At 39.2% G+C, this 13,759-nt stretch overlaps 1 protein-coding gene and 1 non-coding gene across 4 annotated transcripts in view; both read right to left on the reverse strand.

The window, feature by feature from the left end:
• LOC142461501 (thyrotropin-releasing hormone-degrading ectoenzyme-like) overlaps window positions 1–13,759 on the reverse strand; it is a 294,642-nt gene that overhangs the window by 257,023 nt on the left and 23,860 nt on the right. The window lies entirely within an intron of this gene.
• LOC142461838 (U1 spliceosomal RNA) lies at window positions 6,941–7,105 on the reverse strand. The gene has a single exon (XR_012787022.1). It is a non-coding gene; the product is annotated as a U1 spliceosomal RNA (small nuclear RNA).

Here is a 13,759-nt window from a genome sequence, read left to right on the forward strand (position 1 = left end):
TAAGCTTTCCCAATATGCATATACCGCTATGCTTGATGATTTGCGATATGTCTTTTAGGTTCATTCATTTTATATCATCATTTTTTCCCTGCTCTTCAGAATAGATATTTCAAATGGACTGATCTTTAAGCTGGTGGGTTTTCCCCATTTGCCTGCTTAAATTTGCTATTAAAATCCTCTTGTGAATTTTTCATTTCTGTTATGCTTTGCTGCTCCAAAATTTGTTTTGTTCCTATTTATAGTTTCTTTTAATTGAATTTTTATTTATTTGTTAACACACCAAACTAATGGTTTCATTTGCTCATGTGGTCCTTTAGCTTTTGATTTATAACAGTGAATTAAAGTCTTTGGTAATTCTAATGTATAAGCTCCTTAGGAACAAATACTATTAATTTATTCTATGTATGACTACCACAAAAGAAGTCCTGGTGACGTAATGAGTTACAGTGGCACTGGGCTGCTCACCTCAGGTCAGCAGTCTGAAACTACCAGCCATTTCACACGATGAGGTTTTCTCCTCTATAAAAACTTATAGCCTCCAGTCTGGGGTCTTAAAGGCTTGAAGGTGAACAAGCGGCCATCTAGCTCAGAAGCAAATAAGCCCACATGGAAGAAGCACACCGGCCAGTGCGATCACGAGGTGCCAAAGGGACCAGGTATAAGGCATCATGCAAAAACAAACCAAAAAAAAGATATAAGTGTGTGTATGTATGTGTATATGTATATATGTATATATATATATATATCATATTAAATGAAGGGGGAAGTGCAGAGTGGAGACCCAAGGCCCAAGTGTCGACCAATGGAGATCCCCTCATAGAGGGGTTTAGGAGAGGAGATGGGTTAATTAGGGTGTGAGGTAGTATCGATGAAGAACACAGCTTTCCCCCAGATCCTGGATGCTTCCTCCCCCCAACTACCATGATCCGAATTCTACCTTGCAGGGCTGGATAGGACAGAGGCTGTACACTGGTGCATATGAGGGTTGAAGGTACAGGGAATCCAGGGTGGATGATACCTTCAGGACCAAGGGTGTGAGGGACGATGCTGGGAGAGTGGAGGGTGAGTGGGTTGGAAAGGGGGAACTGATTACAAGGATCCACATGTGACCTCTTCCCTGGGAGAGGGACAGCAGAGAAGGGGGGAAGGGAGACTCCGGATAGGGCAAGATATGACAAAATAACGATGTATAAATTACCAAGGGCATATGAGGGAGGGGGGACTAGGGAGGGAGGGGGGGAAAAAAAGGACCTGATGCAAGGGGCTTAAGTGGAGAGCAAATGCCTTGAGAATGATTGGGGCAGGGAATGTATGGATGTGCTTTATACAATTGATGTATGTATATGTATGGATTGTGGTAAGAGTTGTATGAGTCCCTAATAATATGTAAAAGAAGAAAAGAGAAAAAAATGATTAGGGCAAAGACTGTACAGATGTGCTTTATACAATTGATGTATGTATATGTATGAACTGTGAAAAGAATTGTATGAGCCCCAATAAATTGTTAAAATAAAAAAAAATTAAAAAAATAAAACTTATAGCCTCAGAACTCAAAGGGCCAAGTCTACTCTGTAGGATAGGGTCTCTATGAGTTGGAATTCACACAATGACACTAAGAGATAACTCACATTTCCTTGTCTTTTTGCATGCTTCAGAGTATTCTTGCTTAAAGCACGGCATTTTGAATACTATTCATTGAAAACTAGAATTCCATGAAAATAAGGTCTATTTCTACAAAAAGAGGGATCAGAGTACCACGCAGGGAATGTGAGCTACTGAATTCAACAATAGTTGAACCAGGGAGTGTTGGAGAAGGGTGTGTCAAGGTCAAACAAAATGTCACAAAACATCCCTTTCATTTTTAAGTTGCTATTTTTTGTTAATTCCGTGTTGTCTTAATTGCTGTAAACCTTTGTTTCTCAAAGTTATGACAAAGTTGAATCTGATCGTTTGAATGTCGTGTGTTCTATTTCTGTGTAAGGCCAGGCTCCTGTGTTTTCCAACCCCAGTCTTGAATTTCTGTTTGAACTGTTTATACTGTTATCAACAGGAAATGTAGAAAGTACAGTCATCCCAACCAAAAACATGTCCGTTTCAAGCTTAGTAACCAGGACAAAAGAAGCCTTGAAATAGTTTTAAAATAGCTAGAGTCTTGCTCTCATATTTCTAAACTTCTACCAACATTTGAAAAGCAGTAAGCAATTGTTATTATTATTCAATAGGATTTTAGAATAATTTATTTGAATATATATAAATAAATTCAGAAGTTAAAAAGTAATAATATGCATGACATTTTTGCTCAAGAATATACTGAGATTCAAGTGTGCAAGCCACATTGAAATGACTAGAAATACTATGTTTTTGAATATTGAAAGGAAAATTATACACATAAATATGTTGAAGAAGCATCATAGACAATCCAAACAGGGAGGTAAGTTTGTTTGTTTGTTTTTATGTGAACATTTTCCCTTACATAACAAGAAGCCAGAAAACTGTGATAGTCTTAAACTTAAGGAAAGTGGGATATAATGAATATGTGGTTGGTGGAACTCAGAGTCTATTGAGAATTAAAGAGAAACTGCCTTGAATGGGCAAAAAAATAACATGGCTAAAACACTGATTCTTGAAAATGAGAAAATATCCCTTCACCATGACAACATTATGAGTTGGAGATTTTCACCAAATATATACTGTTCTTCAAAAGGTAAATTGAATAAAACTATATTCTCCTTTTGCATCCAAGATCTCAACTTTAATCTGCCTGGATGTAAGAGTATGTTCACCACTAAACCTGCAAACATCAAATTGCTTTATGTAAATTCTTGCTGTACCCATTTCCAAACTAACAGATTTTCCCCCAATTCTTCATTCAACCAAACACCCAATTTCCTACCAATATAGTTGTTGTCCTGAAATCCTTTTTCATCATAACTGATAAAGATTTGTTTTAGGAACAAAAGGTTGCTGTGAGGTCCCATCAAGCCGGTCGGACTAATGGGCACATTGGTACAACAGAAAGACTCGTCGCTCAACCAGCATGATCATCACGATTGTTAGGTTTCAACCCATTGTTACAGTCACCGGGTCAACCAGTCTCGTCGAGTCTTTTTCTTTCTTTCTTTCTTTTTTTTTTTTTGCTGTCCCTCTAGCATATCAGGAATGTTGTCCTCTTCCAGGGACTTTTCTTTCCTGATAACATGTCTAAAGCACCGAAGACGAGGTCTCACCATCCTTGCTTCTATGAGAATTCTGGCTGTACTTCTTATGAGACAGATGCGTTACTCACTTGGCAATCCATTGTACTTTCAATATTCTTCGCCAGCTCCAGAATTCAAGTGCATTCCTTATTCAAAGTCCAGCCTTCTCAGGTATATGAAGCAACTGAAAAATCATGGCTTAGGTCAGGCACAACACTTTTAAGAACTCTCATGTAACAGATGTTCCCGATGCAATCGGTTCTTTGATTTCTTGACTGCTGCTTCAATAAACATTGATTTTAGATCTAAGCAAGATAAAATTCTTAACAACTTCCATCTTTTCTCTATTTATCCTGATGTTACCTATGGGCCCAGTTGTGAGGATTTTTGTTTTCTTGACATTAAGTCAGACTCCTTTTTCTGAACAAGGCTGTAATCCTTGATCTTCATCAGTGAGCGCTTCAGTCTTCCTCACTTTCAGCAAGCAAGGTTATATCACTCACTTATCAAAGATGGTTAATAAACCTTCCACCATTCCTGATGCAACATTCTTCTTCATGTAGTCTCTCTTCTCTGATCACTTACCCAGCACACAGATTAAATAAGTACTGTGAAAGGACGTGGCCCTTTCGGGGCTTTGAACCATGAAATATTCCATTGTTCTATTCAAGCAGCTGCCTTTTTTATGACTTGGGATTAAATACATACAGCATATTATTCTACAGCTCAATCACTTCAAGTAGAATTGTACATTTGCTACCACGATCAGTTTCTCAACATTCTTCTCCTACATAGACTCCTTGACATCATCCCCCTTTCACCCCAGCACCATCCCTCTCCCTTCCTTTTGAGCCATGACTAGGTTCCGCATGAGCACAATGAAGTATTCTGCAATCTTCATTCTTATCAATCCTATCTCTGGTTGCCTATGATCCAAAAACTTGGTGCAAAGGTACTCACTCCCTAAAAATCACCAATTACTTATACAAATGCGTACATACTTAGATAATAGACAAAAACTAGTGTGGCATGTCAAGATTCCATTGTATAAAGGTAAAAAAATACATCTCTAAATTTTAATAGTTATCCCAACGTATACTAAACTGAATCATTTTCTTATTTAGTTCATTATCTGATTACCTTTTAAATTATTTTACTCTATTATATCAGCCTTTAGATTCAAAAGAGTTCATATGTACAGAATTAAGTATCCAAAAATATTTTATCTCAATTTTTGAAGAAAATTCAAAATTATCAAAATATATTTTTCAAAACCAAGTATGTGCTCCTGTGACATTTTTTCTATTCCAACATTAAAATTAGTACATTATAGTACTACCAGATTCATAAGGTAATTTGTAAAAGTCGATGGCTTGCTGGTCTAATGATAAAAACCTCTTGATTGTAACAAATAGGTTGAATTTAGTACATCTATTGGAAGGTGGGTGATAAATTTGCGGAAAAACAAATAAATTCAAGGCAGGGAGATTTAAACAGTCTTTTAAGCACTCTTTCCCCGTGCACAGGAGCCTGCATGACACAGGTGGTTTGTGATTAGCCGGCAGTTCGAACCTGAAAAAATAATTCCAAATCAGAAAGGCCTGGAGACAGAATAGCCCAGAACACTCTCTGAAGATCGGCTGTCTTACACAGGGTCACCCATCAATAGCAATGTCCTTCCTATGAACTCAGGAGAGTCCTTTTTTCCATGACACCAGGATGCACACATTGTTTACTCATCCAAACAAAATGTCCCCAGGCCCCTCTTAGAGCAGAAGCTTTATTTCGCACTTGTGCTGAATATCTCACATGTGCTGACACCGCTGACAAGGACAAAGGCGTCGTATATTTTTCATTAAGCATCCATATGAGGAGATCTTCAAGGATGGGCTCACACAGGAGGTGGATGGGATTATTTACACCGATAGGACATCGCAGAGTTCAAGAACAATACTGAACACAGGCATGCACCTCAAACTTCACTGTGCTATCAAACTAAATTTGCCACCCTAGGATATCCCGGATAAGTACAATATGTAATGAAAGGGAACGCCAGCATAACTAATGCCCCAATCACTGCAATTAAGCCACAAAAGAAATGGACCAACTGAGAACCGCACATCATTTTATTACTCGTGTACATAACAGGCAAGGAAGAAGTAAAACAACTTGCCCAGGGCACGCACTTGATATTGAATAAACTTTTTAACTGTCATTGTTGGAATCACTCACACATGACATACCTGATTTCACACATGACATACCTGATTTTCTAGAAGCTAAGAGGATTATTTCACTACATGAGGGCCAAATAAGTCTACAAAAATCATAGAAACCCTTATGAAACAAACAAACCAACCAAACCTTCCACTTTCTAGGTCCATGTGCTTCTTAAGGCCGTGTTTCCTTCCTGCTCAGCACTTCTGAAGATTCCTGCACACTGCGATGCACGCCCTATCAAAAATGTAGTTTTGGTGTCCCCAAGGGATTCCAACTGTGTTTTCCTTTTCATGCTGAGTTTGGGTAATACCAAGAAATCTGAAGAGGCCAGATCGGGCATGGAAGGTTCCCAGTGAAATGACCAGAACACGGAGGGTAGGTGAGCAGAGTTGTTCCCGAAATTCCCCAGAGCAACTTTTTGGGTCGTTTTCACTTCAATGTAGTTTTGAGTTTTCTTCAGACGTCTTCGTCTTGCATTCCTGTGATCATCCTGTTCTTTCTGAGAAACTCTCCATTGCAGATCTCTTTAAATCCAACAACCGTGCACCAGAATCATCTGAGCTGAGCTCTGTGCCTTGCCCTTACCTGCTCCAGCAGATCCCCTCAGAAGTTACCTTGTGATTGGGCCTTTAAAATTTTTATTTTTTCAATAGTACCTTCATGAAACTATGGCAAGTATATACTAAGAGGATTTGTCTGTGTTCATTCACTGATCACAAAGACATGTTCAAACATGTTTTATTTAGAGTAAATCCATGTGTATATGAACCGGGACTCAAGTAGAAATGCCTTTTACTTTCCCCTTGTATTCGCAGGTTACTGGAAATGATTGCACAGATACGGTTTTCTCTAAGTTTCTTTCGTTTACTCTAACTTCGCAGAGTTCACAAAGAATCAAACACTCAGATTAAAATTTCATGAAACTACCTTCAGTTCTTCTCAAGGAAATAAATTAGCTTCTTCACTAATTTCGTTGAAAAATAGATGACTTGTTTACTTGCTTCTCCAGAGAGATGGCAATCATAACCTCAACTTGGACTCTTGTATCTGCCAAAGTGTAATGGGGAGCCGGTAACAACTCTGGGCTTGGCAACATCTGGAAGTCAGTCAGTAAAGTAAACATTCCTCACAATCACCTGTCAGAAAACATATAGACAGCTTTCATCTCAGGTTTCTCAGTGTTTTCAATGTTTGTCTCTGGAGAGTTTCAAGTTCAAAAGTATCATCCAGGGAAACAAAGTAACAAGTAACAAGTCATTTAACATGACGCAAACTCATAACAATGGCAGGTTATAAACAGAAAGAAACAGTCGACACTTTTATATCAAAACAAGCAGGCATAATCTTGGCAGAACTACCACAGCAAGACAATGTGGGATTTTCACTATTTAAATTCCGTAAGTTTTTCTATATGGAGAATAAGCTAAATTGGATTAAATCTGAAGTTCCAATATATGGGTAAAGGTGAAGAAAGCCAACCTTCACAGGAAAAAGATATGCCTAAGATTTATATATATATTCACAGCGGGAGAGCGCGGATGCGTCCCCCACCACCACAAATTATGCAGTCAGGTTTCCCACATTTGGGGAAATCACAGGGGTCAGCGCATCCGGCATGCAATGTATAAGCTTTCCCCTGGAAAAGCACCTTCCTGATCACAGTATCTCCCCTGCCAACACCTAAGATTGATGAGTAAAAATGCACAGTGGCGATGAGTAAGTACTTGGCACTCCACAGGCAACACCGAGGAGCCCCGGTGGTTCTACAGGGTAAGCAGTGGACTATGAACCATAGGCTGCCCCGAGGGAACGGCCGAGGCTCTCTGCCCTCCTACAACCATAGCGCCTCAGAAACCATGTCACTGTCACCATGCACTGGAATGGACTAGATGACAGTTGGTTAGGTTTTTAATTAGTTCTGTTTTTACATTTTAACTTTAGCTTGTTTGCAACAGCAAAATTTGCCTAATTTCCCTGGATTCTTCTTATATCAACCAAAACAAGAAAAATTACTTATTTCTATGTCTAGAAGAAATAAACCACCATTAGACATGAAGTAGAAACTTTCTATTTTAGAAAACTAGAGGCAATTTGACTTTGGTGTGCTTTAAAATAGATCAATATAAATTCAAACATGAAAAATTAAATTATTATTAGGTTCTATTTTTGAGGGGGGGGATAAGATGATGTTTTTTACTCATAGAAAATTATTTATATACCAGCAACATCATGACTTTAGCTATCAGCAATGTCAATGAAGAGAGGCATTAAAATGAGCTGATGAAAATATTTGATGAAAATATCAGGGCCATCCCACCATGAGACATGGCGTCTCTCACTGACCCATAGAGCTACAGGGGACAACACTGGAGACACAGGTGGGAACTGTACCCGATCTGACGCCACCACATGGTCAAAACACTAAGGGTGAGCAATGGAGCAGCAAAGGGAGCAAAGCAATGAAGGCCGTGAGGAATACCAAAACTAGACTTTGGGGCCAGGGCGTGGCACCCCATCAGACTCAACCGAAATCCTCTTGAGGTCAACAAACAGACCTGGAACTATTTATAGCCTTTTCTTTTTTGTTGTTGTTGCTTTGAGTTTTGTTATCTTTTTGGTTTGGTTTTACGCTTATCACTGTTTTTCCATGTCTAGCTAAATAAGATAGGCGGGATAAATGCTCTGAAGGAGAACACAATGGAACTAACACTCCCAGGGGATATGGGAGAAGGGGAGGCCAGGGAAAGGAAGGAGGGTGTCAACAAACCCAGGGACAAGGGAACAGCAAGTGATCTAAAACCTATGGTGAGTAGGGCCTAGGTTGCCTGGTGGGGCTTGATCCAAGGCAACGTATCAAGAGGAATTACTGAAAACCAAATGATGACCAAACATGAGAGTGGGATAAGAGGAAAGTAAAAGAAAAGAGAAGAAATAACTAGGAGGCAAAGGGCATTTATAGAGGTCTAAATACAGGCATTTACATATGTAAATATATTTTATATAATGACATGGAAATAGACCTATGTACATATACACGTATGTTAAGTATAAAGGGAGCAGACAGACATTGGACCTCTACTCAAGTACTCCACTTCCTCAACCCAAGAACACTTTGTTCTAATAGCCCAGCATTCTGTAATGCTCACCTTTCCTGACAGGATTGCTGAAGACAAAATGGGTACATAAGCAAATGTGGTGAAGAAAGCTGATGGTGCCCAGCTATCAAAAGATATAGCATCTGGGGTCTTAAAGGACTGAAGATAAACAAATGACAATTAGCTGAGAAGCAACAAAGCCTATATTGAAGAATCACATCAGCCTGTGTGATCATGAGGTGTTTATGGGATCAGGCATCAAGCATCAACAAAAAATTTTATCAATGTGAATGAAGGGGAGGGCAGAGTAGAGACCCAAAATCGATCTGTAGACAATTGGCCAACCCTCACAGAAGGGTCACAAGGAAGAGATGAGCCAGTCAGGGTTCAGAATAGCACTGATGAAACATACAACTTTCCTCTAGTTCTTTAATGCTTTTTCCCCCTCCCCACTATCATGACCCCAATTCTACCTTACAAATCCAGCTAGACCAGAACATGTACACTGGTACATATAAGAGCTTGCAATACAGGGAATCCAGGACAGATAAATCCCTCAGGATCAATAATGAGAGTAGCAATATCAGGAGGGTTAGGAGAAGATGGGGGGAGAAAAAGGAAACTGATCACAATAATGGACATATAGCCCCTCCTAAGGGGACAAACAACTTAAAAGTGGGTGAAGGGAGAAAGTGGTCAGTGTAAGACTGAAAAAAAAAACATTATAAATTATCAAGGCTTCATGGGGCTTTGGGTGGAGGAGAAAAAGCTGATACCAAGGCTGAAGTAGAAAGAAAAAGTTTTGAAAATGATGATGACAACATATGTCCAAATATGCTGGATACAATGGATGGAGATAAGAGCCATAAGAGACCCCAATAAAATGATTTTTTAATGAATATATTTGGTCCTGAGACAACAAAAAATATTTGTCCTTGCAGAAGTGGATAACTTTGGAAGATTTATGTCTTAAAGTAAATAAGATTAGAATTAGGAATAAAAATGTCATAAGGGAGAAAAATATGGGCCCATCAGATTCAGCATGTTGTTGCTAGGTGCCGTAAAGTTGGTTCCCACTCATGAAGACTCTATATACAAGCGACTCAACATTGCCTGCTCCAGTGCCATCCGCAAAACTGTTTTTAAAATTGAGCTCTTTGTTTCAGCCACTGGGTGAATCCAGCTCATTGAGGGCCTTTCTGGTTTTGCCACCCTTATATTTGATAACGTTTTGGATCTCTGTAATAATAATATCTGGACATTTAGTGGCAGTTTGCTGTTGTTTCCAAGACCGTCATGTCAGGTATGTGGGTTAATGCTCTCTGTAGTTCTAAACTGCCTGTCTGGCTTGGCGAAGGATTGGTGTATTTAGGTGCCATCGAGTAAGCTCTGACTCACAGAGACCTAACGTAGAGCACAATGAAACACAGTGTAGTCCTGCACCATGCTCATAATTTATTTCATGTTTGAGTCCATTATTGCAGTCGCTGGGTAAAGCCAGGAGCTTCCTCTTTTTTGGCCAATTATAATGTACTTTTTCATACACGAGTTTCTCCTAAGAGCACATCCAAAGCATCACTTCTAAGGAGCATGTAGACTGTACTTTTCCAAAAACAAATTTGGCAGTTCATGGTACTTTCCATATTTTTTGCTAACACCACAATTGATATGCATCAATTCTTCTTTGGTTTCCCTTATTCATTGTCCAACTTTCACATGCTTATGACATGATCGAAAATACTATGGCTGAGGTCAGGCACAACTCAGTAAGAGAAAGATCTAAGGTGTCGGGGATTTCATTTTTGCTTGGATCCAAAGTCAATGCTAATAGAAGTAGCAGTCAAAAATAACATGATCCATTTCATTATGCAAATTTGCATCACAGACCTATTTATAGTGTTACAGAGCAAAGATGCCACTTGGAAGATTAAAGTTGAACTGACACAAGCCATGATAGTTTCATATGCAGGTGAAAGTTGGACAAGGAATAAACAGATGTAAGAAAAACTAATGCACTGGATTATAGTATTAGTGAAGAATATTGAAGTCATCACAGACCACCAGAAGAACAAACTAATCTGTCATGTTAGAAGTATACCTAGAATGCTTCTTAGAAGAGAGGTTGGCAAGACTTTGTCTTATGTATCAAAAAACAAGATCTTTCCTGATTTAAATTATGCTTTAAACCCTTGTTCTATAAGAACAGCTTCCTCTTGATCGATGTTCAGGTAGTACAGAGAACAATGAAATTCCAAGTCTTCTCAAAGTTATCCTTAGTCTGTTATGATTCACATTGCTGACGTCTTTGCATCGTCCTTCTAGTATTCCCGGCTTCTAGCCAAGATCCGTCTCACGTGAGCAATAATATTCCCCATTCCACATAATCTTCTGAATCTAGCTCCAATTTCTGACAACAATCTGTCAATATATTGCTGTAATTATTAGTTAATCATCTTCAGCAAAATTTTACTTCCAAGTTATATCAATAATACGATCCTACGAGGGGGTATCCATAGAAACCGGGAACTGTGCTGAGTACAATGGAACTGGTAGCATGCATTCTTCCCGCTAGGTGAGCATCCAGCAACTCGCTCTGAGTTAGTGGACCCAGTAGCATCATCCCCTGGTAAGGTCTCTCTGGTCACAGTGAATTTTTTCTTTAAAAAGTTTTGCTTGAACCTTATTTTTTGTAATGGCCTATTTAAAAGAACAGCATGCAGCTGTGAAATTTTATTTCCTGCTTGGGAAAAAGGCTGCAGAAACTGTCATGATGTTGAACACAGCTTATAAGGGCAGCACTATGGGAAAAACTCAAGTGTGCTGACAGTTTTCTCATTTCAGAAAAGGAGACATATTGACTGATGACAAACCTCTTTGCGGACATCTGTCAACCTCCTGAATGGACAAAAATGTAGACTCCTAGTGACTTAGGAGTTTGCTCCACCAGGTAAAATTGTTAATCAAGCTTCCTATTTAGAGGTTCTGAAAAGATTTCATAACAGTGTGTGATAAAAATGGCCTGATTTTTAGCAAATGAGGGACTATTTTGCCACCATGACAATGCATCTGCTCACGCAGCCATCTCAGGGAGCCAGGTTTTGGCCAAAAACAGCCTGCATCTCTTGCTGCCCCCCCCCCCCCCATGCACCTGACTCACCCGATTGCTCTTCTTTTCGATTACTTTTTGTTTCTGTGAATGCAAAAGGATGTGAAAGGACTGCAGTATTTTTCCCTGCCTCTCCCTCCCTATGACCCTTCATAAATTAGAAATTATTCTTGTCTTCATATCTTCCACCCATTGCTATCTCCTTCACCCTCGTTTCTGTTGTTCATCCTCCTAGGGGATAGGGGTGTTATGTGTCAATCACTGCGAGATTGGTTCCCCCTTCCTTCCCTCCTCCCTGACATTCTTTTTTTAACTTTATTTATTTCTTTACTTATTTATTTATAATCATTTTATTAGGGGCTCATACAACTGTTATCACAATCCATATACCCATCCATTGTATGAAGCACACTTGTACAATTGTTGCCATCGTTTTCAAAACATTTTCTTTCTATTTGAGTCTTTGGTATCAGCTTCTTATTTTCTCCTCTGTCCCCCACATTCTCTCCCTTATGAAATATTGATAATTTATAAATTATTATATTTATAATTTATAATTTTATAAATTATTATGTTTTATAAATTATTATTATGTTTTCATGTCTTACACTAACCGATGTCCGCCTTCACCCACTTTTCTGTTGTCCATCCCCCTGGGAGGGTCTTTATGTAGATCATTGTGATCAGTTCCTCCTTTCTCATTCCCCCTCCTCCCAACCTGAACCTTACCCTTACTCTCAATATTGGTTCTGATAGGTTTATCTGTCCAGGATTCCCTGTGTTTCCAGCTCTTATCTGTATGCATGTACATGCTCCCATCTAGCCGGATTTGTAAGGTAGAATTGGAGTCATGATAGTAGGGAGAGGGGAGGAAGCATTACAAAACTAGAGGAAAGTTGTGTGTTTCATTGGTGCTATACTGCACCCTGACAGTCTCATATCCTCCCCACAACCCTTCTGTAAGGGGATGTCTGATTGCCTACAGATGGGCCTTGAGTCCCCAATCTGCACTACCTCACATTCACAATCTTATGACTTTTTTGTTCTGGTTTTTTCATGCCTGATGCCTGATCCCATCAACATCTCATGATCACACAGTCTGGTGTGTTTTTTCCAGATGGGCTTTGTTGCTGCTCAGATAGATGGCCACTTGTTTATCTTCAAGCCTTTGAGACCCCAGGTGCTATATCTTTTGATAGCTGAGCACCATCAGATTTCTTTACCTCATTTGCTTATGCACCTGCTTTGTCTTCAGCAAGCACCCCCCACCTTCTCTTTACCCTCCTGTACTTCCAATTCTGTTCCTGAGGGGTTTATCTGACCTGGATTTTGTGTGTTGAAAACTCTTATCTGTACCGGTGTACATGCTCCGGTCCAGCCAGAGCTGAAAGGTAGGACTGGGGTAATAATTTAGTGGGAGGTGAGGAAGCATCAAAGAACCAGAGGAATGCTGTGTGTTTCATCAATGCTATGCTGCGCCCTGCCCTGGTTGGCTCGTCCCTTCCTTGTTCTGCTTGTGTGAGGGTTTGTCCTCTTCTCTACATATGGGTTTGAGTCTTCTCCTCTGAACCCCTGATACCAAGGGCTCAAATAGGAAGTAAATGGTTAGAAAATGATGATGGAAACATGTGCACAAATATGCTTGATACACTTGATGGATCAAGATGCTATAAGAGTCCCCGGTAAAATGATTTTAAATTATACTATAAACAAACAAACAAAAAGAAAAGGCAGCGATTTGATGACTGAGAAAAGGTGAAGAAAAAAATGAGGGAAGTGCTATCAGCCCTCCAAACAGATGAGTGTGAAAAATGTTTCCAAAGAAAGAATTAAAGATTTGATAAATGTATTAAGTGGAATGGAGTGTATTTTGAAGGTGTTAAGCTGGTTTTAAAAAAATTAATTACTTATATTGGAAAAAAGTTCTGTTTTTTGTGGGGTATCACCACATATATTTTGAGTATTACTTTTTTTGGATATGGATTTCTTCTAGTCAGTTAGCTAAAACACTGTGTTCCAGATTTCTTGGTATACAAGAGGGGCTGCTTTAAGTGCTTCATTTGCTTATCGGAACAATTCAACAGACATTTCATTAATGCCTAAGCCTTATTTTTCACTAATGCATTCATAACAGTCAGGAC

The sequence above is a fragment of the Tenrec ecaudatus genome, chromosome 11 (genome assembly GCF_050624435.1).
Source record: "Tenrec ecaudatus isolate mTenEca1 chromosome 11, mTenEca1.hap1, whole genome shotgun sequence".
NCBI lineage: Eukaryota > Metazoa > Chordata > Mammalia > Afrosoricida > Tenrecidae > Tenrec > Tenrec ecaudatus.